The 15,086-nt window shown below is 36.1% G+C and overlaps 1 protein-coding gene across 2 annotated transcripts in view; it reads left to right on the top strand.

Annotated features, from left to right (window-relative positions):
- Cdin1 (CDAN1 interacting nuclease 1) overlaps positions 1-15,086 on the top strand; it is a 254,240-nt gene that overhangs the window by 225,892 nt on the left and 13,262 nt on the right. The window lies entirely within an intron of this gene.

Raw genomic sequence — 15,086 nt, 5'->3', positions numbered from 1 at the left:
GAAGCTTTTTAGTTTGAATCCATCCCATTTATTAATTCTTGATTTTAATTCTTGTGGAGTCTTATGAAGGAAGTTGAGGCCTAATACAACATGATGGAGATTTGGTCCTACTTTTTCTTCTATTAGGCATAGGGTCTCTGGTTTAATTCCTAGATCCTCAATCCACTTTAAATTGAGTTTTGTGCATGGTGAGAGATAGGGGCTTAACTTCATTTTGTTACATACAGAAAGCAGTATGGAGATTCCTTGGAAAACTGGGAATGGATCCACCATTTGACCCAGCTATTTCACTCCTTCCTTTATACCCAAAGGACTTAAAAACAGAATGCTACAGTGATACAGCCACATTAATGTTTATAGCAGCAAAATTCACAATAGTTAAATTGTGGAACCAACCTAGATGCCCTTCAGTAGATGATTGGATAAAGAAAATGTGGTATATATACACAATGGAATATTAATCGGCATTAAAAGAGAATGCAATCATGGCATTTGCAGGTAAATAAATGGAGTTGGAGAATATTATGCTAAGTAAAGTTAGCCAATCTCAAAAAAACAAGTGCTGAATGTTTTCTCTGATATAAGGATGCTAATTCATAATGGGGATGTGGGGTCAGTGTGGGAGGAATAAACAAACTTTACAGAGGGCAAAGGGGAGGGAGGGAAAGGGAGAGGTCGGAATGACAGTGGAATGAGACAGACATCATTACCCTTACACGAGGGTGTTTTCACACAAAGTGACTTTATTTTGTGTACAACTAGAGACATGAAAAACTGTGCTCTATTTGTGTAATATGAATTGAATTGCATTCTGCTGTCATATATAACAAATTAGAATACATAAAATAAATAAATAAAAGACTGAAAAGTCACCAGAAACTACCAGAGCCACTGAGCCTATGTTAGTACTTCCAATACTTGCTGTGTGAGAAAAAATAAACTCATCCTGTTTCAACAGTTATTCATTACATGCTCTGTTACTTGTATCCATAAGCATTTGTAACTGACAAGGAAATCTTGTGATGTACTAGAATAGAGCCCTTGCTAATTTCTCATCCTGCCCTATGGAAGAGATATGGTTGAAAAGCCTAACAAAGTTACTGATTGCTTAAGACATATCCAAGAACACTGATCCTTTAGCAATCTAAATTCTAAAAGAACTACCATGAAATGTACTTCCCCTTAGAGAATGGACAAACCCCAGTCAAATGCATCATATAGTAGGATTCTTTGAAAATCTGTCAAGTGTCTATACCAGAACTGAAGCCCACAGGGACATCGTTATTAATATTGATATCTGAATTTAAAAATTAGTTATAGAGACTCAAGGGGTCCCATTAGAGAACTGTGGAAACAAACCCTTAGTGACATATACAATCATTTTGTAATACCTCTTTCCTCGTGCTTATTCCCTTACCACACCAACATTATTTTTACTGAATTACTGAACTGAGTATGTGTTCCACTTTTTCCCCTTTATGCAGTCAGCACATTTTAAGTTTTACAATGACAAAGAATGGGCCTACGTAGTGAGGCACTTAATATACATCTAATTCAAACAGGTATGATTATCTATAAAAGAGGAGATAGAAGCTCAGGAGCACTGGCAGCATAGACCTGGGTCCTATAATAGATCCAATTCTCACAAGCTATCTGTACTAAGCAAGTTGCTTACCCTCCATATGCCCCAATTGTCTCATCTCTAACAGTGGAGATACTAAGTTCCTCCTGCATAAAAGTTGTAAACACTAAAGCATCTAGTACATGCAGAGTACAAGTAACCAGACCTAAATCCAGTAAATATTTGATAAGTGTTAGCTATCACTACTGCTTTTTTCCAGATAGAGTCATTGAAGCTCACAAAGGTTAAGTAACTTCTCCAAGTTTTCTAAGCCTGTAAAATATTTGAACAATTTCTTCATCAGTGAAGAAGTGTACCAGATAATCAAGTGAAAAGATTACTCATTAGTCATGAAAATCAGTGAGATACCACCATACATCTATTAGAATAGTTCATATAAAAATCAACATTATCAAATGTTGAGGGAAGATGTGGAGCAACTGGAACTCTCATATACTCCTGATAGGAATAGAAAATGCTATAGTTAATTGGCTAAATAATTGGGGAGTTTCTTATAAAATTAAATGCACATTTACCTTATATCCTCACAATTCCACTCTTTGACATCTTCCCAAGAGAATTGAAGACAAATGTTCTCACAAAAATTTCTCCATGAATATTTATAGTTATGTTATTCATGAATGTCAAAATTTAGAAACAGATGTCCATTAGCTTCTGAATGGGCAAACTATGATACATCCATATAAAAGGGGACACTATTTAATAATAAAAAGGAATTGACTCTCAACACATACCACAACATGGGCAAATCTCAAAAGAATTATGTTAATTGAAAGAAGCCAGACTCAAAGCTATATACTATATGACTCAACATATACAAAATTCTAGAAAAGGAAAAACTATAGGGACAGAAATAAAAGCAATGGTTCCCAGAGAAACTTTCAGGATGTTGGAAATTTTCTTTATCTTAATTCTGGCGGAAGTTACACACTGTATAATTTGTCAAAATTCACAAAACTATATACCAAAAAAAGATGTACAGTTTGTAAATTATACCTCAATAAAAATAACAAATAAATGTAAGATCTTACAAATATATTAATATTTAAACTTCAAAAATATTCTGACAATTTATGTTAAGCTTTTTTTCTGGTCCAACTTATCTATAAAATATTAACTATATTAACTAATTCTACTCAAAATTAATATGTAAAATTTACAGACAAAATGGTCTGAGAGCCTAAATTATATATATATATATATATATATATATATATATATATATAAATTCTAAAAGAACTACCATGAAAGGTACTTCCCCTTAGAGAATGGACAAACCCTAGTCAAATGAATTATATAATAGGATTCTTTGAAAATCTGTAAAAATTCTTTGAAATTCTTCGAAAAATATATATATATATATTGTAGATGGACACAATACTTTTTCAGAGAATTTTTTAATATTTATTTTTTAGTTTTTGGTGGACACAACATCTTTATTTTATTTTCATATGGTGCTGAGGATCGAACCCAGCGACCCGCACATGACAGGCAAGCGTGCTACCGCTTGAGCCACATCCCCAGCCCCAAAATACCTTTATTATTTTGTTTATTTTTTTATGTGGTGCTGGGGATGGAACCCAGTGCCTCACGCATGATAGGCAAGCACTCTACCACTGAGCCACAACCCTGGCCCTAGAAGAGTAAATTCTATTCAAATCAAAACAAAATGTATAACTTTGCTTCATATCTTTGGGTAAAGTATTCACTCAACACAGCTCAACAAATATTTGTTTGGACTTCAATGATATCGCTGAGGCACTGAATCAATCCTAGAACAACCCTGCTTCATCACCAATCTGCAAAATTGGCAGTTTTGCATATTTTTCAGACATCAAATAACCATACTAAATCTCTAAATCTAGACTGTTTCTAAGTGTATATAGAAAACACCATGATGATATTGTAAAATCCACTTTCTAAAATAATATCTGATGTTTAATAAGCAAATAGTGTTAGCTATTTTATCATTTAAATGTCCCATTATCATGAAAGTTCCACAACATGTTGCAGTTGCCTTTGTTACTTACCCAGCAGTCATCCACCACCCTACACCCCCTTTCTCCCCCAGAGTTTTGTTACTCTAATCCGGTCACAGTGCTCCCCTTTTCTTACCAGTGATTGATATGGCATGGGCAACATGATACAATTTACACCAAAGAAAATTGAGAGAAAGTCTGCTGAAGGGCTTCTGGAAAATGTTTTCCTTGCTGATCAAGAATCGCAAAGGACTGGTATAGTGATGCCACCTGCTTCACTCTTCTTGCTAAGGATTGCTTTGGCTATTCTGGGTCTCTTATATTTCCAGATGAATTTCATAACTGTTTTTTCTATTTCTATGAGGAATGTCATTAAGATTTTGATTGGAATTGCATTAAATCTTTATAGTGCTTTTGGCAGTATGGTCATTTTGATAATATTAATTCTGCCTATCCAAGAACAAGGTAGATCTTTCCATTTTCTAAGGTCTTCTGTAATTTATTTCTTTAAATTAATTTAGCAAAGTTTAGCAGGATACATTGTAATTTTCCTTGTGGAGGTCTTTCACCTCTTTTTAGGTTGATTTCCAAGTTTTTGTTTGTTTGCTTGTTTGTTTTGAGGCTATTGTAAATAGGGTAATTTTCCTCATCTACCTTTCAGAGGATTTATCACTGATATACAGAAATGCCTTTGATTTATGGTTATTGATTTTGTATCCTGCTTCTTTGCTAAATTCATTTACTAGTTCTGGAAGTTTTCTGGTGGAATTTTTTGGGTCTTCTAGGTATAGAATCATGTCATTGGCAAATAGTGCTAATTTGAGTTCTTCTTTTCCTATCCATATCCCTTTAATTTCTTTCATCTGTCTAATTGTTCTGGCCAGTGTTTCAAGAACTATGTTAAATAGAAGTGGTAAAAGAGGGCATCCCTTCTTGTTCCAGTTTTTAGAGGGAATGCTTTCAATTTTTCTCCATTTAGAATGATGTTGGCCTGAGGCTTAGCATACATAGATTTTACAATGTTGAGATATGTTCCTATTATCCCTAGTTTTTCTAGTGTTTTGAACAAAAGGATGCTGTATTTTGTCAAATGCTTTTTCTGCATCTATTGAGATAATCATATGGATCTTATAAGTCTATTGATGTGATGAATTACATTTATTGATTTCCATATGGAAAATCAATAAATGTAATTTATTGCATCCCTGGGATGTACCCTACTTGATCATGGTGCACTATCTTTTTGATATGTTTTTGTATTTAATTTGCCAGAATTTTATTGACAATTTTTGAACCTATGTTCATTAGGGATATTGATCTGAAATTTTCTTTCTTTGATGTGTCTTTGCCTGGTTTTGGTATCAGGGTGATATTGGCATCATAGAATGAGTTTGGAAGTGCTCCTTCTTTTTCTATTTCCTGAAATAAATTGAAGAGTATTGGTATTTAGTAACACCAAAATAGACTGGTAGACCAATGGTACACAATAGAGAACACAGAGACTAACCCACATAATTATAACTATCTCATATTAGACAAAGGCACCAAAAATATACATTGGAGAAAAGATAGCCTCTTCAACAAGTGGTGCTGGGAAAACTGGAAATCCATCTGCAACAAAATGAAGTTAGACCCCTATCTCTCACCATGCACAAAACTCAAAGAGGATCAGGGACCTAGGAATTAAACCATAGGCCCACATCTAATAGAAGAAAAAGTAGGCCCAAATCTTCATCATATCATATTAGGCTCCTACTTCCTTAGTACAAGAATTAACATCAAGAATTAATAAATGGGATGGATTCAAACTAAAAAAGCTTCTTCTTAGCAAAAGAAACAATCAGTGAAGTGAATAGAGAGCCTACATTCTGGGAGCAAATTTTTACCCCCCATACATCAGATACAACACTAATCTCTAGGGTATATAAAGAACTCAAAAATCTTAACACCAAATAGAATAAATAAATAACCCAATAAATAAATGGGCCAAGGAACTGAACAGACACTTCTCAGAATGTAATATACAATCAATCAACAAATATATGAAAAAATGTTCAACATCTCTAGCAATTAAAGCAATGCAAATCAAAACTCCTCTAAGATTTCATCACACTCCAGTCAGAATGACAACTATTAAGAATACAAATAACAATAAGTATTGACAAGGATGTGGGGAAAAAGGCACACTCATACATTGCTGGTGGGATTGCAAAATGGTACAGCCAATCTGGAAAGCAGTATGGAGATTCCTTGGAAAACTGGGAATGGAACCACCATTTGACCCAGCTATCTCACTCTTCGGTCTATACCCAAAGGACTTAATGACAGCATATTACAGGGACATCAATGTTTATAGCAGCACAATTCACAATAGCTAAACTGTGGAACCAACCTAGATGCCTTTCAATAGATGAATGGATAAAAAAATAAAAGTGGCACATATACACAATGGAATATAACTCAGCAATAAAAAGAGAATAAAATCATGGCATTTGCAGGCAAATGGATGGAGTTGGAGAATATAATGCTAAGTGAAGTTAGCCAATCCCCAATAAACAAATGCCAAATGTTTTCTTTTATATAAGGAGGCTGATTCATAGTGGAGTTGGAAGGGGAAGAATGGAAAGATTATATGAACTCTAGAGAGGGAAAAGGGGAAGGAGGAGAAGGGAGGGATTAAGGGGGTAAAAAAATGTGGAATGAGATGGACATCATTACCCTAAGTACATGTATGAAGACACAAATGGTGTGACTCTACTTTGTGTACAACCAAAGGTGTGAAAATTGTGCTCTCTATGTGTAATATGAATTGTAATGCATTCTGCTGTCATATATGACAAACTAGAATAAAAATTTTTTATAAAAAGATTCACAAAGAAAGAAAGAGTCTCTTTTCTCATGGTCGTCGTTGCATCTGGCTGAGATGCCTGACCTGCGGCAACATCTGGCAACCAGGAGCTTGCAGACAAGCCAACCCCGGGAGAATGACAAGGCAGAAAAATGGAAAAGCCTCAAGCTCTGATGATGTCACTGAGTCCCTGTATCCATCCCGGGACTGCCCTGCTTCTACACCTCCCACAGTCCAAAATAATAAATTGTCTTTACTGTTTAAACCAGCCGAGTGAGGGCTTTCTGTTATTCTGAGCCAGAAACGTCATGACTGATGCATCTACTTATGGCAAATACACTGCTCTTCATGGGTTGGCAAAGGGGAACTCAAGTCACAGAGAAGGACGCAGAACATCCACATTCATGTTTTAGACTTTGATTATATAGAAGAATATTTATTTCAGTGATGAAAAGTAAGGATAAAATACTAATCAAAAAAGGTTGATTAAAGGAGAAACTGGATGTGGGGTAGATGGGAACTCCCTGTAGTATCTTCACAACTTTCCTCTAAATCTTACACCATTACAAACTCAAAAGTGTATTTTAAAATAGTGATTTAAAAAAAAAACAGAAGATAGAACAAAGAAAATGAACTTTTTAAATGAAATTATTTTGCATCGTGAGGTTTTATCTGAGTTCAGCTTTTACGGCAAAATCTCTTTACTTAGGTAATCACTTCCATGTGTATCCCTACAGAGTCAAAGCACTTCCTAAAAATATGTAGGGGAACAGGAATAAGAAAAGAAATCATAGATAGATAAGAAGTCATCCATACTAGAGAGGTGACGGGACCTGCAGGAGGTCACACTAATTACTGACAAAAGCAAGAATAGCCCAGGCTTCCACAGAGACAGATTTGCCTTTTCTCTCTCCAACCTCCAGAGATGGCAAGGTTTTCTTTTTTCAACAAAAGCTCTTAGCAAAAGAAAATTTTCTATTTGGCAGCTACTATTTAGACAATCTGATCCCAGAGAAATAGTTCAAATTCTATGAGGTGAAGCATATCTAATTCTTCTCTCTTCATTAGAAAATGACATAACTGAAAAAATCAACTCCTTGAGCAAATGACTGTTAATACCCACATAGCCCCAAACACCTCAGCTTTCACCAAACTGTAGTTAGTTATGGTACATTTATGGTATGGTTCAATTCAATAAAAAGAAAATGTCGCTTGGTGCACATCTGTAATCCCTGCAATTTGAGAGGATGAGACAGAAGAATCACAAGTTTGAGGCTAAGTTCTAGGCAGTGTAGTGAGACACTCTAACAAAATAAAAAAAAAATAAAAATGGCTGTTTAAAATATGGACCCATAAATCCTGGCAAGGAGGTTAGACTTTATTCTGAGTGCAATTGGAAGACCTTGGAAGATATTAAGTAAAATAGTGTAAAGATCTCATTTACGTTTTAAAATATTACTCTGGCAGTTATGGGGCAAATCAATTTGGGGAGAAGAAAAGGAAGCAAAGATCAGGCAAGAAGCAACATTATCCACACTGCCAAAAGGTGAGAGCAACCCAAGTGTCCACTGGTGGAAAACTAGATAAAGAAAATGTGTGTGTGATATCTCACAAATGAAATATCATTCAACCTGAAAAAAGGAATGGAATTCTGATACATGTTACAATATGGATGGACCCTGAGGACTTCATTCAGTGTGATGTAAACTGGTCACAAAAAGAGAAATGTATGATTTCATTCATATGAAATACCTAGAATAATCAAATTCACAGACACGGAAAGTAGAATGATATTTGACAGGGGCAGGGGAAGGGGGAAAATGAGAGTTGTTTTATGGGTATAGAGTTTTAGTTTGGGGAAATGAAAGGTTCCAAACACAGTGGTAATGTCTGCAGAACAACGTGAAGGACCTAATGCCCCTGCACTGTACCCTTAACGGTGGCTAAAGGAGTAAATGTATATTTTTATGTATATTCTAAACAATAAAAAAAGAAGTAAAAAGAGGAAAGAGACCAGGCAAGAAGTGATGGTATCTTGCAGTAGGTCAGTAGAAGTGGGTAGATAAGGGATATATTTTTCAGGTAGGACTTCCAGATAAATTGGGGAAGGCAAGAGGAAGAAAAGTGAGGCAAAGAAAGGACTTCTAAGTTTGGGATGTTATCAAGTGGTTAGATGGTGATGCCATTCAGCCTTGAGGAAGAATGGATCCATTAGAAACCTAGAGTTCTGTTTGGGGTGTATTGAGTTTGCAGTGCCTAGTAGAATACAGCCAAGTGCAAGTGTCAAGTTGACAGTCAAATAGTATGAATATCTGAGGGCAGGCTGTCCTGAAGATGAGAATCTGCCAGTCACTGGTATATAAACCCCTAAGAAAATAGTGCACCAGGTGTGGTGGGACACACCTGTAATCCCAGTGGCTCGGGAGGCTGAGGCACGAGGATCCCAAGTTCTAGGATAGTCTCAACGATTTAGTGAGGCCCTAAGCAACTATCTAGACCCAGTCTTAAAAGTTAGAAAGGTCTAGGGATGTAGCTCAGTGGTAAAGTGTCCTGGGTTTAATCCCCAGTACCAAAAAACAAACAAACAAAAACCTGTATAAGAAGCTGACATTGCTATTACACTTGGCTTGAAAGTTCAGAATATACTCTATAATCCAAGAAAGCAGAATAGTTTTGAATATGAAATATATAAAGAGTTTCTCTCATTGTAAACAAGAGATAATTGACATAAGATGAAAAGAAAATGAACTCTTCATGAAGCCCCCGAAGAATGCCCCCAACTCTGGTGAGAGGTAACGTATAAATTCTTAGGGTCTCTAAATGTCTCTTCCACCTTATTTGTATTTACTCTGTAATGATAACTAACTTTACTTGTGTAGATGTCAGCTTTCCAACCAATTCATTGTCCTCAAATGAACAACATGTGTAACATGTATGTGTCATGTCTACAATTAATGCCACACCCTGCACATAAAAGATACTCAATACGTGTGTACACTGAGGGACTTTGTGAACTAGGAAGTTTGTTCTCCAGTAAGGAGAAGAATTTCTTACCCTGAGGAAAACAGTAGGCAGAAACATGATATGCAGTTATTGACCATTTTTTCCCAGGGGCAGCATTTTACTTCTTTGCCGAAATTACCTAGAAACAAGAAAACAGTATAAATTATTCAAATGAAATGGCAAATTCAAAAGGTCATTGCTGCTTCTTCTCTGCAAACTGAATGTTTGGCACAATAGGAGCTTGAAAGGTTACTCATTAGTAAAGATTTTATTTAATTTTTTTAAAAAAGTATCTCTGATTATCATGAAGTGATAGGCAGGAAAATCTCTGTGGATCAATGCACCCTGTTACTCTATATCAGGTCCAATTCAAAACAGGTCAGCAGCACTCACTGATCATTCACACATATTCACTCAACACATATTCCCAAACATTACCCTCACTTCTCAAGTAACTCAGCTGTGTTCACAGTCTAGTAGGATCTTAATGCCTATGAATGGTACACAGAGCAAAAGCAAGTTTTGTCTCCAAACCAGAATTTATTAAGTTGGGAAATTTTAAAATATTACATGATAAAAAATAGATTTATTGATAAGTAATGTATTATCAAATGCCTGGAAGTTTTCTCCCAGCCTAAAGACTAGGATGAAGAGGATATGTTACAAGCAGTGATTGTTCAATGACATTGAAACTTCTAGAGAAGCAGGTGGAACTTTGGAAGATGAGTGGTTAGACTAGAGGTCAGAGAACAGGAGTCAGAAGTTAAGCAGCTGGTAGCATGTGACCAGCACTGCCCAGGGCTAGAGGCTAGGTGGTCCAAGGGAACAAAGCCCCTCAGGTGCCCCTGGAGGAGAATGTATCTGGTTATTGAAGCCACCAAAATTTGAACCATACAACTAATCTCCCATGTTATAATTCTATACATATCAAGCATATTTCTCATTGCAATATAGATTCTCCCTTATATTTCTCTTTACCTGTGAGAAATTGAATTTATCTGACCTATTTTTTTTTAAGGAATGGAGTCTTGCTATGTTGCCCAGGCTAACCCAAATTCCTGGGTCAAGCAATCCTCCTGCCTCATCCTCTGAGTAACTGGAACTATAGGCACACATCACTGCACCCAGTTTATACTTTGTTTTTACTCAGTAAATTAGAATTCTGATTTACGTATGAGGCTCCTGAGAGCTTGGTTCACACACGTTTCAGGGTGCTGAATATATCAAATTTCAGAGTCTGCAAATCTGAAGGTTCTAGTTGAAATTCACCAAGGTAAATGCTAAACTGTGAGGCTCTCTGTCAGGCAGCCAACCATCTTCTCCCAGTGACAGCCTAGCCATGGCACAGTTGCACGTTCAAGCCCCAGTAGAATTCCCTAGGTATTTTAATATGGATAATCTTACCATGTCTCTTAATAATACTTTTTCACCTTCGACATTTTCTTTTTTCTTCAATAGGTAATCTGAGCTGTTGAAGTTCTTATTTGTTTTATTTTGTGTTTTTCTAGGCATGAATTTTTTTAAAAGTGGCAATAATCTGTTTCATCTTGAGATATGCTTCTTACAATCAAGGAGGCAATTTTCATATGGGTCCTCAGGCCCAGGGTCCCAGTTGTACATAACCCCACTAACACTCATAAAAAATCATTTTTCACTCTAAGAACCTGGGAACACATAGCAGCAAAAGTCTGTGACATTCCCCTGTGTACCAGGTTAAAAACGTGAGTGGGTGATCTCCATATTATACCTGGAAGTTCAGAGACAACACAGCAGAAGCAAACCAACCTTCACCTTTGGGTTCCTATGTGAGCTTTGGATTCATAATGAGAGCTGTCAGATGCTTGTTACTAATAAATGCCTGTTGGCTGCTTTCTATTTTTTTCCTTCTCCTGATTAAAAAGAAACAAAACTGTAACACAATTCTTAAACAAATTTTAATAGTGTCATCATTGTTAATGCCTTTTTTTTTTTACAATTCAGTTCATCACTGCAGGCAAATCAGTTTCTCATTCATAAATTCTCTGATTGTCAAAACAATGTACATGATCATTTATCATAATGTAATGTATCTTAGAAAGCAATCATAACATAAGGAAGACTCTCTCTTATGTAAAGGACAGCCTATTTTGATATACTTTAATGGCAGTTCCTAACTGGCTACTCACTAATTTGTTGCTATGAGCAATATAATATTTTATTTTTGAAACATTTAGAGTTTTAGTCACTCCATAGGGTTGAATCTGAATTTCTGAGTTTGCATTCTCTCTCTCCCTCCCTCCCCCTCCCTTTCTTTCTCTCTCTCTCTCTCATCTTTCTCTCCTTTCCTTCCTTCCCTCCCTCTTTCTCCTTTTCTGTCCCTTTTCTCAACTCTTTCTTTTAGCTTTGGTACTTGTGGTTTTCCACGTAGGAAAGTTTAACTTTTTTTTTTTAATTTAAAAGTATCACAGCTTAAAATCTCATGAAAATAGAAGGTAGACCAATAGAGTAGAGGAAGGGAACCAAGAGGAAGGGGGAGCAGAGGACTTACAGAAGCTCTGGGAAAAGAAATCCACCAAATGATGCTGTGTCCATGTGGAATATATCACAGTGTGTCCCATTTTCATATATAATTACCACACACTGATTTTAAAAGTAATAAGACAAGAGAGACCATTGGAGTAGAGCAAGGGGACCAGGGGGGAAGAAAAAAAAAGGTAGAGAAAAGAGGAGGTATTGGGGAAAGAGATTGATCAAATTATATACTTATACAAATGTGGCACAATTTTTACTCCACAATTATAATGCACCAATAAAAAAGAAAGAAAAGAAAAACATTCCTGTCTAGAATTTTTAAATATTTTATAATATCCATAGATGGCATAAGAGTACATAGATTATGAGTTAGCTGATTGGAATGCCTGGCAACCAAAAAGAAACCAACCCTGGTTGGCTTGCCATAAGACACTGTGAGAGAGAATTCATTTCCAAGGAGCATTGTAACAAAATACCACAAATCTGGGGGCTTAAAACAAGAGAAATTCATTGTCTCACAATTCTGGTGAAGTCCAAAAATCAAGGTGCCAGCAGGGGCCTGCCCTCCCCAAAGTCACTAAGGTCAAGCATTTCCTGGCCTCTTCCAGTGTACGGCTCACTCCAGTCTGCCCCCACTGTCAGTGACAATCTCCCTGTGTCGGTGTGTCTCTTCTCTTTTCATAAGGACTCCAGTCATGTTGCATTAGGGTCCAGCCTCATCCAGTACAACTTTATCTCTTGATCAGATCTGTAAGACTTTGTTTCCAAGTAAGGTCCCATACACAGATATCAAGAGCTAGGGTTAGGCTCAAAATGGTAAGGCCCGGGGCTGGGGATGTGGCTCAAGCGGTAGTGTGCTTGCCTGGCATGCATGCGGCCCAGGTTCGATCCTCGTTGTGTCCGCCGAAAACTAGAAAATAGATATTAAAAAACTCTCTCTCTAAAAAAAAAAAAAAAAGAGATTTTTTTTTAAAAATGGTAAGTCCAGGGAGGGGCTGAGATCTAGGAAAGTGCTGGTCAGCACATGCTACTACTAAGACGCATGATGTCCAGTTCTTCTGTTGTTCATCCAAGAGGCAATTTCCAGGCTGGGCATCTGAATGGCCAAGTTTAGATTAGCATGTGCCCAGCTCTGAACCGCACTGGGGACATGAAGGAGAGACTCTTCCCTCTTCAGTTACTATGTTGCGAGGAGACACTTGGGTTTGCATCCCAACAAGGAAGAAGCCAGTTCCCAAAGAGAGCCAGATGCTCTTAGAAAGGGAGAATAGAGTCTGTGCTGCCAAAAAATAAAAGAATTCTACATTTCCATTTTCATGGCTGTTTACAAATCATGTGTGACAAAAACATATATTTTTTTTTCCTGCTAATTCACTACAGCTTGTTTGCATGACTTTAGGAAACTGAATATACAAGTCAAAAAAACCACTTGACTAAAACCTTTGGGCCCACGTGCATTTTAGAATTCAGAATTTTTCTGATTTTAGAAAGATAACATAGTGTATATACCATGTATTTTGTAATCTTCCAGCAGGGTACTCAATTGCCTCCCATAACCAAATGCGTAAACATTTCTGTAGTGAATTTTTTGAATATTTAGGCTAAATAATAGATAGGAGCAAAAAGTAGCCTCAGGTAACGTAGATCAGTTTGGGGCACTAAATGAGTTTAGGTCAGGTCGGCTTTTGCTATCAAATGAGTTATTTTTTCAAACTAGGGAATTTTTAAAATTTTTGGATTTCAGAATTATAGATAATGGAAGGTGGACTATACTTTTCCCTGAAATTTTCAGTGAATTCAATGAGTTTCAATTTTCCTGAAATTTACCATGAAATCAAAGTAAATCTCCTATTAGTCCAACCAAAAATTATTTTGGCTAATTCTCTATAGTCTACAACCCTACATCAAAAAACTCAAATCTAGGGCTGGGGATGTGGCTCAAGCAGTAGCATGCTCGCCTGGCATGCGTGCGGCCAGGGTTCGATCCTCAGCACCACATACAAAGATGTGTCCGCTGAAAACTAAAAAATAAATATTAAAAAATTCTCTCTCTCTCTCTCTCTCTCTCTCTCTCTCTCTCTCTCTCTCTCTTTCTCTCTCAAAAAAAAAAAAGAAACTCAAATCTATGATTTACAATTTGTTCTACAAACTCTCAACCTGTAATCTACAACTGTATAAACAGCAACATATGACTAACTGTGAAGTCCTTAGTTGTTGTCACATGGCCTTGGCCAAAAAGAAAATTGAGAACATGGAAAGAGCATCTGTCTTCCACCTAAGTCATTTAGAGATACAATCATGTCGTATGTTGGATGTTCAAAAAAAGTTGGATACCTCCCCATCGACTAAATTCATCTCAATTATGTTAAAATTTAGTGGCCAACAAGTATTTGTTTTTTGGTCCGTGTATTTTTTTTTCCTCAGACTGTAAAAGTAAAAATGATCTCTTTAAATGATCTACATCTGCATGGTGTAAGAATTCAACTTTACTCTGTGAACATCATCTTTATTAATTGAAGAAGGTAGATAAATTATTTATGCCCAATATCAAAATGTTTTCTTCTTGCTTCTGCTTTGGTTTTCAATAATCTATAAATTGTCTTATTCAGTGTATCACAAGACCCAACTCACAAAAGGAGAATTACAATTTTTTCTTTTAGAAATAAATTTTAACAAAAACTTTAGTTAAATGTTTCTGAGAGGAATAAAAAAAGGCTGAAATATATGACATATGAGATTCATGGAAGAGAAGATCTAATATTGTTACAAAGTCACTTCTCACTGAACTGATCCATTAGTTCAATGCAATCTTAAGCAAAATACTACAAGTGAAACTTTTTAAAAATTGATGTATTAACTCTGAAATTTATATGGAAGTGCAAGGAACCTACAATAACAGATAATTTTGAAAAGAAAATCAAATGACTAACCTGCATGATCTCATGACTTTAATATAGAACTCTAGTAATCAAGACAGTGTGCAACATAGAAATGTAAATCAATGAATAGATTAGAAAGCCCAGAAGTAGATCTACACATGAATGCCAAATTGATATTGGACAAAGATACTGAAGTAATTCTATGTATAAGATATGGTTATTTC

This window comes from Ictidomys tridecemlineatus, chromosome 5, assembly GCF_052094955.1.
Source record: "Ictidomys tridecemlineatus isolate mIctTri1 chromosome 5, mIctTri1.hap1, whole genome shotgun sequence".
NCBI lineage: Eukaryota > Metazoa > Chordata > Mammalia > Rodentia > Sciuridae > Ictidomys > Ictidomys tridecemlineatus.
The sequence above is the reverse complement of the archived record's forward strand: the minus strand, read 5'-3'. Positions and strand labels throughout refer to the sequence as shown.